The sequence below is a fragment of the Lissotriton vulgaris genome, chromosome 8 (genome assembly GCF_964263255.1).
Source record: "Lissotriton vulgaris chromosome 8, aLisVul1.2, whole genome shotgun sequence".
Taxonomy (NCBI): Eukaryota; Metazoa; Chordata; class Amphibia; order Caudata; family Salamandridae; genus Lissotriton; species Lissotriton vulgaris.
The window spans coordinates 472,070,322-472,088,711 of record NC_141696.1 but is presented as its reverse complement, the minus strand read 5'-3'; positions in this window follow the sequence as shown (position 1 = coordinate 472,088,711).

Here is an 18,390-nt window from a genome sequence, read left to right as displayed (position 1 = left end):
GTGAGCGTTTGATTGATTCAGATGCTTCGTCCATCACCACCCCCTTTTGTACCGAAATTCCTGAGAAGGCATGGGCAGGATTGATGGAACGTGCATGGAAAAGCACTCAGAACGCACGCTTCCAGCTGGTACATTTCTTTATTCTTCATCGAGCACATCTTACGGCTGAGAAAATGAATACATATTTTAATATGACTACAGCAATGTGCCCGCGCTGCAGTACAATAGGAGCAGAGTTCTGCCACATGGTGTGTCAACTTGGTACATTCTGGGAGGAGGTGGTTGCTCTTTTGCATATAGTTACAGACAGGGACATAGAACCCACCATAGGCCTCTGTCTGCTGCACTGGTTCCCCCACACCTCTAAGAATAAGATAACAAGTACATTTATAGACCTGGAGCTATTACTGGCGAAGAGGGAAATAACAGCCCACTGGAAGGCCGCGTAGGGCCCTAGTTTTCAGAGATGGCGCACCAAATTCCTTAAATGGGCAGAATGCAAGGGAACCACACGACTATAGCTGGCAACCTGCGTTAAAAGTGACAAGGTGATGGAGATGGTGAGGGCCTGGGAAGCGCTAGTACACTTATTAAGGGTACCTCTCACTGACACTGATGAAGACTCAAGCACACAAGGGTTAGAGACTCCTCCCCGAGGGCTAACACCTCCTTAGGGGGATGACTGCAACACTTTCTCTCATGCCATTTCCTCTGACACCACAGACTGGATTTCTAGGTTATTGTGAAGGTCACTCTTGCTACTGCCACACCTATGACTTACCATTGAATATTGTTTAAAAACCATTGGTACACCTTTTGGGAGGGGGGGAGGAAGGGGATTGCATATCGTGTTATTTGATACACCGAGCAATAGATGCTTGCGATCATACGACATTGCTGGAGACGTTATTGTCAAAGACTCTGACTAATGGTATGATGTTTTTGGGAGTTGACAATGTACTATGCCTAGTGTCTTTTCTAACTACCAATGCATGATTGGACGTAGAGGAATGATTCCAGAACATATGTTCTTTTCATAACATGATGCTGAGTGTACAGATATCTTTGATATAAATGCACTTGTTTTGTTTGTTTTAAAAAAAGCACAATAAATATATATATTTTTTAAAACAGTGATGTCATCAGTGATGTCACTGACCATGTCATGAATGATGTAATATGTGACATCATGAGCAGTGCATTGTGGGTGCGTGAGTTATAGTTTGCTGAACTAACTATAACGGTGGAATTTCTATGGTTTTGTAAGAGTGAAATGTCCAACTAACTATAATGTCCCTGAAGCCTATGTTTTTTTCAGTGAATTTCCAAGGTTTTTTAAAGGCTAATTTCTAACTATAATGTGCCTGAAACCTATGGCTTTTTCAGTGAATTTCAAAGGTATTTTAAATGCTAATTTCTAACTATAACGTGACTGAAACCTATGGTGTTTTAAGTGAATTTCAATGTTTTTTAAAATGCTAATTTCTAACTATAACGTGACTGAAGCCTATGTTTTTTTAAGTGAATTTCAAAGGTTTTTTAAATGCTAGTTTCTAACTATGCGTACAGAGGTAGGACATCTGAAGAAAGAAGAAACAACGCACAAAAAGAAAAAAAAGAAATGCAGAAAGAAGCAACGGAAGTCCTCAAAGACGAAGAAAAGTGCAGGAAGAAGGAAGACGTGCAGAAAGAACAAAAAGAGGAGCAGAAAGAGGCCTTGTTGCAAAAGCATCCTGTACCCTGAACTTTTTCAGATGGGTACTGGTCGTAACTGACTCTGACTAACCAGTCCTAGAGCCAGTGCTATCTAAAAAACACTTAGAATACAGTGAAAACACCTATATACACTAGGGAACACTATGTGTTGGGGTACCCCTGTGATTACCATGGCCTCATCTGTAAGACCCTTGTACATAATAGTACATAATAGGTCACAGAGCTGCGTTGCAGAGAGGTGTGAAAAGGGGCACGCCCTGGACCACCTCTCAGCAACGCAGCGCAGGAGCGCTTACTGGAAGCACCTGGTGGGCCAGTTGACCCCCATGGTCCCTAAGGATTGAAAGGGAATTATTTCCCAACTTAAAACTATAACGTCTCTGAAACCTATGGTTTTGTCTGTGAATTTCAATGGTTTTTTGAATGCTAATTTCTAACTATGACATTCCTATTAAGTCCCCTTGAATCCTGAAGATTCCTTGTGGGCACTTAGCCCACCAGGTACATCCAGTAAGCGCCACAGACCTGCGTTTCAGAGAGGTGTTCTGAGACCACGCCCATTTTTACACCACACGGCTTCTAGCACACTGCTGCTCAGAGGATGAAGTCCACTTGTGTCAAGAGGACCTCATCGCCCCACCAGCAGTGCACCAGAAGCTGCGTTTGCAGAGTGGTGTAAAAAGAGACGTGGCTTTGGAGCACCTCTCTGCAACGCAGCCCTTTGGCATTTACAAGAGGTACCTGGTGGACTAGCTGACCCCTAGGGGCCCTCAGGATTGAAGGGGAATTAATTCCCCAATTTAAAACGTGCGACAGGGCACATTTGCACTGTGGTGCAGGGAGGGGGCGGAGCCTGATGTGACAAGTGTGCAAATGCGCCCTGTGGCGTGTTTTATGTTGGGTGAATTAGTCTCCTTGAATCCTGAGGGTCCCTGAGGGTCAACTAGCCCACCAGCTACCTCCCGTAAGCGCCACAGAGCTGTGTTGCAGAGTGGTGTAAAAAGGGGGCATGCCCTTAACCCACCACTCTGCAACGCAGATCCCTGGCGCTTACTGGAGGTACCTGGTGAGCTAGTTGGCCCCCAAGGACCATTAGGATTAAAGGGGGCTTAATTCTCCAACTTAAAAGGCTTCGCAGGGCGCGTCTGCACACTTGTCAAACCAGGCCACGCCCCCTCCCTGCACCACTGTGCAAACGCGCCCCCTGGTGCGTTGTAAATTGGGGGATTAAATCCCCTTGAGTCCTTAGGGTCCCTGGGGTCCAACTAGCCCAGCAGGTACCTCCAGTAAGCGTCGCAGAGCTGCGTTGTGAAGAGGTATAAAAAGGGGTATGGCCTCAGGCCACCTCTCTGCAAGGCAGCCCTGTGGTGCATACTGGAGTTGCAACACAAAAAGATGATGGACGGAATGTTGAATGTTGGCAAACATTCACCCCAGTCACAGATCTGGGTTTAATCCATCGTTATTTTGCTCACCACGCCACCCCAGTTCAGACATAGCCATGTGCAAATAAGTCTTGACCCTGTGCCTCATGGGAACAGTCCAGACCGAACTGCCATGCCATGTCTTCCCTGGACCAGAATCATGCATCCTAGGACCTATTTTGGGCTTTCAGCCCTCATCAGCCAGGATAGCTTGACTCCAGTGGCGTAGTGAGCACAGGACCACACGTCTGGGCATACCCATCCCACTTAGGGTGAAAATGCAACACAAAAAAGATGGACAGAATGTTGAACATTGTCAAGCATTCACCCCTAGTCACAGATCTGGGTTTAATCCTAGTTCATAGGATGCTTGTTTCCAGTCCAGGGAGGACCTGGATTGGCAGTTCGGGCTGCACTGTTCCCATGGGGTACAGAGTCAACACTGATTTGGATATGGCTGGGTTCAAACTGGAATGGCATGGTGAGCAAAAAAACGATGGATTTAGGCCCAGATCTCTGTACTGGGGTGAATGTATGACATTGTTCTGTATTCTGTCCATCAACTGTTGTTTTTGCATACTGGAGATACCTGGTGGGCTAGTTGGCCCCCAGGGACCCCCAGTATAGAAGGGGAATTAATTCCCCAACTTAAAACGCGCCACAGGGCGCGTTTACAGAGTGTTGCTGGGAGGGGGCAGGGCCTCCGGCACGATGCCGTTCTTTTAAAAAAACAAAATATCGTAGAAGGGGGGCTGCGTGGCCCCCCTACTTTTTCCTTTATTTGGGCCCTGGAAACCCCATCCCCCAGGGCCTGACCCCTTTTAAAAATAAAAAAATCTAAACGGGAAGGGGGCCGCGTGAGCCCCCCTCCGGTTGTCATTTCCAGCCCCCGGGGACCCCATCCCCCAGAGCATGGACACATATTTTAATTTTTTTATGGAGGGTTGCTGCAAGGCCCCCCTCCTGAGGCCTCTATTGGCCCCGGGGACCTCATTCTCCGGGGCCGGCCTTTATTTATTTTTTATTATTATAATTAATTTTGGGAGAGGGCCTCATGGCTCCCCTCCTGAGCCACTTCTAGCCCCAGGGACCCCATCCCCCGAGGCTGGCCTTATCCGTCGGCTAAAATATTTTTTCTTATAAGACCTTGTATGCTTTGTATCTTTACAAGGTTCAAAATAAATGTTAATTTTTTTGCACAATTAATTGCCTGTTTCATTCTTTGTTGCCTGTGGCACTGTAACCGCTGGACAAGGAAGCTGCAGCGTGGAGCATGGGAGATATATTTATATATTATGTAAAAAAAATTATTTTCCTATGGAAACTGAGTCTAAACTATAACTACTTACCTACTTACTGGCGACCGCCAGTAGGTAATATAAATATATATATATATATATATACATATATATATATATCCCCACAAACCTCCCTCACAAAGAAGAAGCGGAAGCCCAGAGGGGAACAGGTAAGACAGCCTTTAATTAACAAAACAGCTCCAGTGGCGGCAAATGCATTTCGGCTTACGCCTTCGTCAGCGCCCAACACCGGAATGGTATATTTGGTGAAGTCTTCCCTGCTACTATTAAAGTAGCTGACGTGGGTCCGCTACTCCCCCATGCAATGCAGCTCACCTGTAGACGCATGTTCGTGATCATCCGAACTTCAACTCCCGGGAAGCCTCATAGTTCAAGCAACTCAGGTTGTATATATATTACCTACTGGCGGTTGCCAGTAAGTAGTTAAAGTTGGGACTCAGTTTCCATAGGAAAAGCATTTCTTTTACTTGGCTATAACTTTGGCGTTGTCTGACCAATCTTCATGAATTTTTCCAAATAAAGTGTCAAAGTAGGTTCTGGTTGTCATGGAAAGTTTGAGGGTGAGCTGTGCAGTGGGGAACGAGATATAGGGCAGGGAAAAAAAGGGTGCATTTGTAATGTTTATTCCCATAGGAACGTGTGGTCGAACCGACAGCCTGAACCGCTGGACGGATTTACACCAAATTTGTCAGAAAGGTAGATGTTGTTACGCAGATTGTGATTTTTGTTATTTGGTGCAAATCTGTCCAGTAGTTTTTGATAAATGTAATCAGAATATTATAGATATATCGATTCATTGCGAATGCGTGCCAACTGGAATGCTCTATTTGGCTGGATGCAACCTGAACAGAAAGTTACGGCTGTCATTTTATCGTCCGGGAATGGTTTATGGGGCTGAAAATTTGTGTGAAAGCTAACATAAGGAGTCAGGGTGGAGCTACTCTGACCCCATGTTTGAGGAATGGGTATATTACTGACACAATTTATGTTTCCCAGATTATTTTTTTTATTTGTGCACGATATTCACAATGACGATGCTAAGGCTGATTGAACGGCAGAAACGCGTCTGGAAGTAATTTACAATTGACGCCCTGCACAATTAAAGCATTGTCTTCTCCAAAGTCGAGCCTCGGCTGATTTTTCATGTTGCTGGTTGCAAGTTGCAGAGTGCTCTAACCCTGCATTTCTGAGGCCGCCCTGCCATGGTTGGGGGCCCCCTTCTGCGGAGAAATATGTCTTGGATATTAACTTACGGGGCATGACCCGCCCATTTCTAGTGCAAAAAAAAAGGATTTAACCTGACATAAGGAATGCTTGGAGGTGAGCAAGGGATGCTGGAGGAGTATTACACTTCCTCGGGCAGGCTTTGGAGACGGGTGCTTAGTAATGACAATTTTTATCTGCGGTGATGTAATGAGCACAAAATGCCTTGGAAGTGCATAAATTATGACCAGGACTGTGATGCAGAAAGATTATATTGCACTTCAGTTCGAATCCATTATGCATTTTACCTCCATAGTGCATTCTGGGAGATGAAGGATTTACAGACTACAATACCACCAAGTAGTGTATCCTCATTGGTAACCAGAGACCCCATGTTTGAGAAATGGGTATATTACTGAAACAATTTATGTGTCCAAAATTAATTTGTTTAATCGTGCACGATATTCGCGATGACGATGCGACTGCCAGTGCTACCCCCTGTATACCACTGCGGGAATGTCGCGAATATCATGATGTCATCACAAATATCAATGGAAATATAAATATATATATATATGTATACACTCGCCGTCACTGTCACACACTCATGTACACACTCACAAACTCACTCAGACACTTATGCACCTATTCACATATCCACTCATATACTTATACATCTATTCACATACCCACTTGGATACTGATGCACTCACCCACATACCCATTCAGGTACCTATGCACCACTTACATACTCACCTGGAGAGTCAAGCACCCATTTTTGAGTCTATATCCCGCTGGTCTAGATACATTGATGACATCTTTTTTATCTGGACCAGTGGGAAGGATGCTCTTGAAGACTTCTTGAAATGGATAAACCTGACAGACATCAACCTTAAATTCACAGCACATTTTGATGTTAATAGTGTTGAGTTCTTGGATTTGCTAATTAAGCACCAGGACAACAAACTTATTGTTGACCTCTACGTGAAACCTTCTGCACGTAACACATTACTCCACTTTAACCGCTTTCATCCTCGGAGTCAGCGCCAGAGTATACCTTTTTCCCAATTCCTAAGAGTTAGAAGGAATTGTTCCAACCTGGTAGATTTTGATCGACAAGCCATAATAATGAGGCAAAAATTTCTAAATCGTGGCTATCCGCACAGACTAGTAAGAGACTCTTACAAAAGAGCAAGATTCTATGACCGTGACCTTCTTTTGAGAGCTAAAATGCCCAAAGAAAATAACCAGCTAGTCTGTATTACCAAGCATTCCACCCTTGATAATAGTGTAAAACAGATCATCAATGCCAGCTGGCATATTTTGAATTCCAACCCCACGTCAAATGAAAAACTCGCTAAGCCCTTATTTGCGCACAAAAGAAATAAAAACTTAAAAGATTTGATAGTGCATTCCCGTTTTACCTGCAAAAATTTTCAATCTGAATTTGTGCAAAGATCACTGGTCAGTAATTTCCCTGTCAAAGGTACTGTTAAATGTTCATCCTGTAAATCTTGCAGTACGATTCTGGGAGGTGAAACTTTCTAGCATAATGGATGTCGCATGGATGCACATGACATGTGGAACTGCAAAACCTCTAACTGTATCTACTTTATCCTATGCCCATGCAACCTGGGCTATGTCGGCGAAACTTCCAGACCTATCCAAACTAGACTAACTGAACATCGCTCAGTGATACGTACCAAGAAAATCTTAGCTCCATTATTCAAACACTTTCTTGAGTACCACCATGCCCCAGAGGACTTTAGATGGCGCATTATAGAGAAGATCAGACTCCCAGACAATAAAGGTGGATGTAAAGTCCGAAAGAAAAGAGAGGTCTTTTGGATTTTTAGTCTGGGAACCTTTAAAAACGGGCTGAACAGCGAGATCCCGTGGGAAAATGCGATCATCTGATGCCCGTTTTTCCAACTTGAGTCAATGTTTTCCTAGCTGACCATAGAACTTTGATCATTGGTATCTTGTGTTTCGTTGTCTTTACACCCTCCTAGTTCCCACGTATTTCTGTCACCTCTGTTTCCCTTTATCATCGAAAAAAATGTTTTCCCCTTCTGTTATATCGGTTTCTATTCGTATCTTATACCTTATACCCATATTTATTTATTTTTATGGTCTTATATTATAATTGAGTTATTCTTTGTCCAGTTTAAATACCGGGAATTCATTGTCCCCACTCGGTATTCGTCTACCTTTCCTTATTTAACATTTAATTTTACTCTACCCTATAAATCAACTGTAAAGCGAGGCGTCATTATTGTGTGGGGGGCCCTAGTTTAAGTATTTTAGGGTGTTGTTTGTATTTAGTTCCTCCCGACGAGCTATACTAGTTGAGTCAGTCCATTGTTTATGTCAATTGCAGCTCACTTCGGGATATTTCCCTTTTAGTCCATCGTCGATGTCCATCTGAGTTAATCCATTGAGTCCGTCTTTTCTTCTACTAAGAAATTCGTGGAGTTCATTTAACTCCGTCCTGCAGTCCCCTGTCTATTTTGTACAGATCCACAGGTGTGCCTGCTTAGTAACCCGCCAACGTAGCATTTATACAGCTGCTTCGTTAAGGGACTTTGATCACTTTCTCGTCATACGGACTGCACGGCAGACACGGACGCAACCTCGTCGTGCTTCTGAGGGCATCATCCTGCTCATATCTAATTTTTTAAGGTAACCTTTTTTATTTTGTTATACAGGCACTAGTCCTTCAATTGCCGATCGACAGACGGCTCACTCGAAAAGATATCTCCACTCTTTTGCGGTCTTCTATATCCATTTGCAAGATCGCGTCAACTTAAGGTAGTTACAGTGCCCATTGTACCCATGTAGGATCGCCATGTTGCGTTGCTATACGGACCATATCTTACATATTCATGGTTTGCTTTCCTTCCCCCATTTTTCATTTAGTTCGTAGATTTTATTGGTTTTACACCTACCACCTCTGCGGGCTTTCCATCTATATAGCGTCCTGTAGCCCCCTGAAGACATTTTCGAAAGGTGCGTAAAGGAGGTAGTCTGTTTTTTCATTTTTTCGTTGATCACGCATGCTAATTCTGCTATGTGTGTGGCTTAATCTGCATATTTTGCCATATTACTCTGAATCTAAGAACCACTTTGGTTCAGTTTACAGGTATCTTTGTGATTAGGAAATACGATCATGCTCTATGTTCCGTCATATTTCCCCCTTTTTTTAACCCTTTAGATGCATTGTAAGACCAATTACTTATTGACTGTCATTTATTTGATCATGGACACTGGTTACTTAATGGCCATTTAGGTAGAATAGCACCACACCTCTTATGGATACTCCCTCATAACGAGTTCCTTCATTGAATTACCCCCTTTTACCAGTGAATTTGACAGACCACAATTATCATCCAACTTCTGGTCTCTGTATTTGAACATCTATGTTCCACATGTCTATGTCATCTGATGTGATATTACTTGCCAATTTTTTCAAGCTTTTTGCTCATTTAGCCCAGAAACGATACTTCATCTGATCTTTCGATAATTCATATGCTTTAGGAGTATCTCTGGTGTGGTGACCTGTACATCTGCTGATTATCCAATAAATTGATTGTCTCCCTAACATATACGGTTTTGGAGATTCTTCTGACAACAGTGAGTAACCAAGACTGTATTGTATATGGTTGCTTTTATATTAGTACCAATGGTCAAATGTAAAATGATAAATGTAGATGGCGATAGCTATGACCTATGTATTAATTTGTATAGATTGAACAGAAGTGTTCATATATATTTATATATATATATATATATATATATATATATATATATATATATATATATATATATATATATATATATATATATATATATATATATAATAAATAGTCTTAATTTCCATCATGATTATACAATTGCTGCTTATTAGGTTTGTCTATTTTTGAAATTAGAAAATGGATATTTGTTCTCTCTGAATATGGCACAATTTCCTCTATAATTATATCAAATTGTTGTGGCAACATGATATTGCATTTTCTCTTGACAGTGTTCACTTAGGTGATATTCATTTTTTGTATTTATGAATAAATGTTTGATTGTTTTCTTTATGATTTGTATATGATGTAACATAAGATGTAATATATTGTTTTGATATCTTCTAATGTATGTTTTAGATATCAACACGTTTGGGTGGCTCCTGAAGAAGGCGTCCTTACGCCGAAACGCGCGTCGAGTTGCACTCGCCACAGTGTGAATTTTATCAATTAAATGATCCTTATTTTTAGATGTATAAATAGTAATGAAACATATGTTTTTTAATTGTTATGTCTATATTGTATGTTTATGAATATGCCATGTATTTGTATGATTTTTAACTGTCTACATTAAAGTTCTGATTAATTTTAATTTTCTTTGCCCACCTTTAGTTTTTACTGTCATTTGATATTACTTGTTTTGCCATTGTTATTGGCTGCCTAGGGTGTTCACTCACATGAGTCAAGCACCCATGTACATACCAACTCAGAGACTCATGCACCTACTTAGAGTTTCAGTCATAGACTCATGTGTACAGTCTCACACCTACTTAGAGACTCTTACACCCACTCACAGACCCATACAGTCATTCACACACTCAGTCACAGACCCTCTCAGAGACTTATGGACACAGTCAGTCATAGAGTAAGAAACACAGACACCCACTCACAAATTCACTCAGATATACACGCACCCACTCACTCACCCAGCCAAGGCTTATGCACCCATTCACTCGCCTACTCAGAGACGTATGCTCTCACTCACAGATCGATTGAGACACTAGTACACCCACTCACAGATTCACTCAGAAACTTACACATCCACTCACGGACCAACTCAGACACTCAGACACCCATACAGTCACTCACACAGCCACTCAGACACCCACTCAGAGATTTATGCACCCAGTTAGTTATACACTCAGACTCGTATACCCATGCATTGTCGCACTCACAGACCCATGCACCCATTGACAGAACCACTCATATACTCATGCTGACAGTCATAAACCCACTGAGAGATTTATGCACTCACTCACAGATCCACTGAGACACTCATGCACCCACTCACCCGCCCATTCAGACATCCCGTTAGATAATCATGTATCCACTCACAGATCCAGTCAGACAGTCATATGCTTACTTACAAATGCACAAAGGTATTCATGCATCGGCTCACAGATTGAGTAAGAGACTTACGCAACCAATCATAGACCCATTGTGACACTGATGCACTCACTCATAGATGCACTGAGGCAGTAACACAGTTCATTAGAGAAGCATTGATAGACTGATGCACCGGCTTACAGATTCACTCAAATACTTATATAGTGAATGAATGACTTACTGATACAGTGATGCATGCAGTTATAGATTACACTGAAAAAGTTATGCACTCTGTTGTAAAGATATTAAGGGAGTTGTACATGCTATTATACAGTCATTTAGATAGTAATGTGTTTAGTCTGTTGGTTATAATCTGTTTTGCCGGTATACGTTTTGAATGTGGCCTGTGGCTATTGAATGTCTGCATTTGTTTGATCATTTTGCGACGTATTTGAGGTGATCATGACTACCGATATCATTGCGATGCCTGGCATCACCGTGAAAACAGAAAAACTGTTTAAATGACTGTTATTATACAAACTCTCTACAAAATATGACTTTAAACAGTGCAGTAATAAAACCTTACTGTCTAAAATACTGTAAAATGTATGCATATATGTATTTTACACCTCTTAAAAAAGGCTGGATAGTCTTGGTTACGGAAGGCATCGCAACTCTCGACATCATCACAAAAACAGGAAGTAGGGTTCAAACACCGTTTTAAAAAAAGTTACTACAAATAAATGTGTGCAAACATTTTCATTAAGTTAGTAATAAGTGTATTGTAATAGTTAGAATTAATATTTGTAATAATAATTTTTTAATCTGTTGTTGGTCGTTGGATGATTGTATTTGTTTTGCGATTTCGCAACGTGATTGCCATGTCACCGTGAATTTCAAATATTGCCTAAAAAATCAGTAAACAAGAAAATGAACAACATTTTGGGTCCTTGTGTGTCTCTGACAAGAGCCTTTGTGTTAAGAGTGCATATAAGACAGCTACATATAAGAATGTATTCAAAGTACCAGGTTGCCTAGAAAGACCCTGTTCCCTTTGTCTGTAAAGTGAACTCCATCACCTCTATATAATCCAAAGGTTACAGGATAGTTACAGTTAGGAAATTGAATTTTAAAAACATAGAAATTCACTGAAAAACCAAAGGTTACAGAGATGTTATAGTTAGGCTCTAGTTTCACTCATTTAAAACCAGAGAAATTCAGCAGTTATAGATAGCTGAGCTAACTATAACTCACACCCCCACAATGCACTGCTTATGACCTCACATATTACATGGACAGTGACATCTCAAATGAAATCACTGATGACATCATCCACAGAATCTCTGACATACCCACTCACACCCCAATGTAACCTTTCATACACCCACTCCAAATTCTACACTAGCATAACCATTGACACACCCATACCAGTATTTACACATCCACTCACTGATTCATATGTCTACACACACATCCATTCATAGATGCATACAGCTACTCATACACCAACTCCCTCACTAATACAGACATTGATATACCCACTCATATACCCATACAGCCACTCACAAACTGTCAGTCACTCATAGAGCTACTCACACACCTACTCACTCACCTATAGAGTCAATCACACAACCACTTACTCACCTATACAGTTATATATACAGCCACCCTCCTTATTCATATAGATACTAACACATACTCACTCACCCATACAGCCACTCCACTCTCACAATCACTTACTCACACATACAGTCACTCATATCCTCCAACTCTCACCTATAGTGCCTTTTACATATGCAGTTATGCACCCATATACCACTGACACATCCATTCAGTCATCAACACAAGCATACACAGACTCAGTCATCCATACAGCTCCTCACAGATGCACTCACCAATACAAGTACTCAGACAACCAATAAATCACCCATACAGATATTCACGGACCCACTCACCAACCCATACAGCCACTTAGACACCAACTGAAAGACTGATACAGACATTCAGACAACCTAGTCACTCACCCATACATTCACTGAGACACCTAATCGCTCACTTATACAATCAGTCACACGCCCACTGAATCATCCATACAGGCACTCATACACCCACTGATTCATCAATGCACCTTAGTATATATTAAACAATCATTAACTTTTCTAGAAAGACTCACATTCACTGGATGATGTAATCAGAAATGTCATCAGTGATATAATTTGAGATTTCATTAGTAAAGTCATCAGTGATGTCACTAACCATGTCGTGAGTAAATAAGGCCCCCTTTCATTCCACACTTAGCATGAAAGTGGCAGGCAATCTGTGTTGTGGTGGGAGTTCCGCTGCAACACACATTGATTTTTACGCTGCCCCCGTATTTACAAAGGTAGCGTAAATCTGAGGCAGAGCCAAAATTAAGACCAGGGAAAACCTGGTCTTAACATGATGAAACGAGGAGAAATACTTTATTGCTCCCAGTTTCTGCTGTTTCTATGGGTGCTACATTTTGCAGCACACATAGAAACAGCAAAATGCCATGAATTATTGTTAATGTGCAGGTAGGTGTCCCTTCCGGCACATAAACAATCATTCAAAATATGACGATTTGCAACTTCTATGTGTGCTGCACAATGCAGCAGACAAAGATGTCACAAATCGCCATTCTGGATTGTTTCTGTACAGGAAGCGAAATCTTCCTTCACGTGTAAGTGTGGGGTGAATGACAGTTATGTCCTGTACCTCCTCATTTAATCTCAAAAGATGCCAGTGCTTTTAAAAGAGGTCCCTAACATTGGTTGCAATTGTGTTATTATTTCTCTTATCATTCTGAAGAAGCTAATTTCTGAATTGATCAATAATTCAATAATAATTCAATAATTCACTCTGTCTTCATAGAGGATTCAGCTTGTGTACATATATTATAGAACACATTCTCAACTATTTTAACTCACCATAGGCCACCAAAGCCATTGGTATTATTCTATGCTATTTGTGTCTTCCTAGACAACTAGCATTATGTCCATTTCAGGGCTTTATTGTGCTTAAGATAATGGTATTTAATTGTTTAATGTACCTTTGAAAAGATGCTTTTATAACATGTTCTAGAGAGAACATGGCATTAGAAATCTTCACAAAGCACCACACAATCCATATGCAAATAGATTATATGAATAAAAAAAATGTTTAGTTAAAGACTACAGCCCAGATTTGCTAAGATTTTGCGTTGGGGTTGCATCACTTTTTTGGCGCAAACCTGACACTAAATCCATTTTGGGATTTACAAATCTATACAAAGTCTGATTTGCGGACAAAGACCTATTTTGACAAAGACTTATGGGTTTGCATCAAAATTGTGCACGTACGAGGGGTGCGCAATGAGGAGAAATGTCTTTATTGCTCATCGCTTCTTCCTCTTCACATGTCTCTTGCATTCTGCTGCACACATGCAAAGGGGAAACATCATTTAATGTTTCTTATGCAGGAAGATGTACCTTCTTGCACAAAAAACTATCTTGACCACAGAAAGCATACAGGATACTGTGTGGCACTGTTGCACAACTCTGCAGGACACTAGAGGATATACACAATTTAAATGAATTCCTAAATGAGTACAATCCTGTCTCCAAGAAAAAGATTCCAGCTGGTCAGGGAAAGAGTTTTTTACACTGGAAATTCCTGAAATGCAGAAGATCTTTGTCAATCTCAAGAAGGCGAAACGTTGGATCTGTGTCCCTAGTGATATCATTACTTATGGGAGATGATGCTGTAGTTAAGAGCCAAAGGAAGACACATGAGAGTTTGTCTATGTATTCGGTCCAACAAAGGTTGATAGAGTGAATGGGACGAAGGTTGTGTTTGATGACAGCAAACAATGGAGTATGAATACGGCTTGTCAGAGGGAGAATTTCAAAAGGAAAGGACAATTCAAGATTTCCAATGTAAGGGAGCTAACATGCTCCTAGGGAAAAGAGATACAATCCAAAGTTAAAGAGGGTATGACACTGGAAGAATGTCACAGCCAGAATTTAATGGGGAAAGAAATAGAGAAGCAAGTCACATGGTCACCATCTCAACTTAACTTGTGAGCAATCCTGACTAACAACATCTAACAAAAATAGTTCCAGACAGGGTTTGAGATTCAGAGGTAGCATTTGGAAACCAACCAAGTGAAATTGCAATGTGTTGGATATTTTATGCCACTATGGGGCATATGTCGGAAGCCGGTGTTTGCGAATCACAAAAGGCGTTTGGTATGTATGGGCCGCAGAGCAAAATAAGAAATTGCAAAAATTGTGATTTCTTATTTTGCTCAAGCATTTAATGAATCGCAATTTTGCGATTCCGTAAATGCTATGTAGGGGTTCATTACAAATTGCGATTTTGGCTTAAGGAATCGCAAAATACCACCTACTCCAAGTAGATGGTATTTTGCGATTTCCTGTTAAAATGCATTTATCTTAAAAATTCAAAGTGCCATGTGGCGCACATACATGCCCTTAGGGCATGTATGTGCGCCACATGTACTTACATGCACATTCCAGGGGTGCAACAGGTGTCCTTTGGACACCCTGGCACCCTTGAATTGCGATTCTCAAATTGCGATTTTCTCATAGAAAATCAAAATTTGAGAATGTATCCCAATTCATTCCTATGGGCCTCTTGGCCCATATGAATGAATGGGGCACTCATTCCTTAATTGCAATTCTAAATTTGCTAATCGCAATTAAGGAATTTTAGAGTTTCGCAAAAAAATTGTGATTTATTACATACATTCCATTTTGCAATTCTCAAATAGCAATTCCTTAAAAATCGCTATTTGAGAATCGCAAAATTTGAATTACCTACATATGCCCCTATGTCCTTTTAAGAACATGGACAATTTTATTCAATGTGAGTAGAATTATCTTTTCGCTGTATGCAACCCCTTTCCTTTTGTCATGTTTCTTTTCCCTTGGAAAGGTGATCTGGTATGTACGGCCCATGTGAGCTTATGTTGTGTCTCATGCCACTTCCCTTCAGCTCAGCCAGTTGACTTCTAAGGAACATTGACTCTTATGTTCAACAAATTTCCCCATAGGCACAGAATGGGTAAACCCCTTTCACACATCAGGTCACGAGCAACTAAGGGATGGAATGAATGCTTGAATTAAGATCAGCCACTGGCAATCGCTCAGAGCTGCATTTCATTCCATCATTTTTTGCCCACTCTATACGGAGACCGGCCATATGGACATTCCGTCTCAGTCATGCTTTATTAGGAATAGCCCAGCCTGATCCACCAGGCCAGGTCTCCTCTAGGTGAGAACACAAGCAACCCCATACCGCAGTGAAAGCACAAACAAAAATCATTATGGCCTAAGACCTTCTTCACAAATAATAGCAAATCGCCTTGATCCCAGCAATCTCTAACGTGTATTTTTAACTTTTGATGTGTTCCTGAATTGTGAAAAAACGGTAGTAGTTTCTGATGTCAAATCTCGGTTCTCCTTGACTATAGGGAATGCTACAATATTGCCATAGTGAGCCTTTCAATAACAATTTGTTTCATTTTAATGGGTCCTGTGGTTGGGTGGTGTAGGTACATGCAGACAGTCATGACTCATTAAAGCTGGTTTGTGACCACAACACATATTTTAGGTCCTTGCATCTGTGCATCTATGAGTCTATGAAAGCAGTAAATCATTGCTTTATACTAGCCTACAAATTGTACCACAGTTCTTTTGCCTCTACACATGTGATATAGTGCAACATTTATCCGGTATGTGGTGTCATTTGGATTTTCTTTCAGCCAACTCAAGTCACTGATATGTGAGACTAATCGATGGATACCTGCACACTGTTTCATAAATCTTACAAGATGTCTCCAACTAACAGGCTCTCTGACTCATCCCAAATCTCTTTTACTACTATAAACTCCTTAATAACCCTTTCTAAATTCTTCTCTCCTCTATCCATCCTTTATCCTATTCATCCAACTAACAGACCCACATATCTGCCACTCCCACCACTCCTAATAAAAATTTATATTTTCCTCTACTAGTCCACCACTAAACCACCTTTGGGTTCCGGAGTAGTATGCTACTTGCTGAAAAGCCCTTCAACGCCTTATCGGGGGTAGTAAGTACTATATAAATACAATTACAATACTGGTTTCAGCCTACTTAGGGCTTGTAATTCAGATAAAACTGGAGATCTGTGGCATAGCAAGCTTGGGACCCAAATCTGGAAAATTTACTGCAGCAAACAACAAAGTTCTGAAAGCAATGCCTGAATTAATATTTGCCGCTGTTAATGTCGGGCCGCCTTACAGTCAATGGTTTTTCATTCACTGTTCATGACAGCCAGAGACAAGTCATATGCAAACCCATTTTGGTCATGCTGCAATACGAACATTCCAAAGAGAACTACCAGGGTAAATTCCCGCTATACAAGGAGACAAGCAACCTCAGATTGTTTTTCAGCCATTTGTGCCTCATCAGTGAGGTGGGCATGAGTAAACTTGCACAATGAGCATGGGCCTGACCATTGTTCTTAGGATGTTTCAAGCAGAAAGACAAAATGATGGAATACTTAAGGTAATATCAGCCAATTACTGTGGGCCACATTCCTGTCCATTCTTTCTTTTACCCACTAAGCCACTCTAGGGAAAGACCATAAATATGTCATCTAATCTTGGTCACTGGTAAAAACACAATGGTCTGAGATGTGACCGTAAGTAGTGACCGGTGGGTGAGATTAATTCGAGCATTTCACCTCACTTTTTTTTAGCTAGTTGAACGTGCCAGGGCCAATGAAACAGATGGCATTTCAGCTTCCCCCTGAAGGTTCTATAGAAGGCAATACTTCTGATTGTGGGAGGCATTTGATTGCATACCTTGTGTTTACTCCCTGAGTAAGACTGTTTTACTATTTTTTTTCCTGGAGGTTAGGATTTTAAGAGGAAGGTTACCAGTACTCTGAAGGCAGCAATATCTCCCAGGAAAACCCAGAGAGCAGCTTTTTTAGGGGCAATGCATCTCAACTTAAATATTCTCCTGGCTTTAATGGAAAGACTTTTAGGATGACCAGGAGCAATGTGATCAAATCTTCTCATTCCTGAGACTAATCTTGCATCTGAATGATGGCTGCTGTCTTGCTCCTGACCACAGCTAAAAAAATTAATTTAGCAGGACATTAACTAAGTGGCCCCTCGTGCCACCACTGCTCACACAAACCAGAGGCTGCCATTCCTGGGATGCCATGGCTCTAACGTGGGGGGTGACCAGCTTAGCAGCAAGGATGGAAAGTGAAAACATTTTTTGGCAGAAAGCGAGGGGACCTTCAGCATAGCAGGCAGACCGCGAGGTAGTGACCAAGGCCAGGAAGGTCTGGAGGGCGGGTCCCAGTGGCATGGACAGTGGGACCGAGCACAGCAGTTGGCCTGGGAGAGGAATACAAATAAAACATAAATGGGACATGGGTGTTGTTAATGTGATGTGTAGGAGAGTAGGGTCTGCAATCCTATGATCACCCAGATTTTTTGCTTTTGTTTCACTGGTTTACGACTTTCTCTGGCTGTGGGCCCGCTAATCAGACCCACAGCCTGGCTGTTCTCTTTCTAAATTACGATATGTA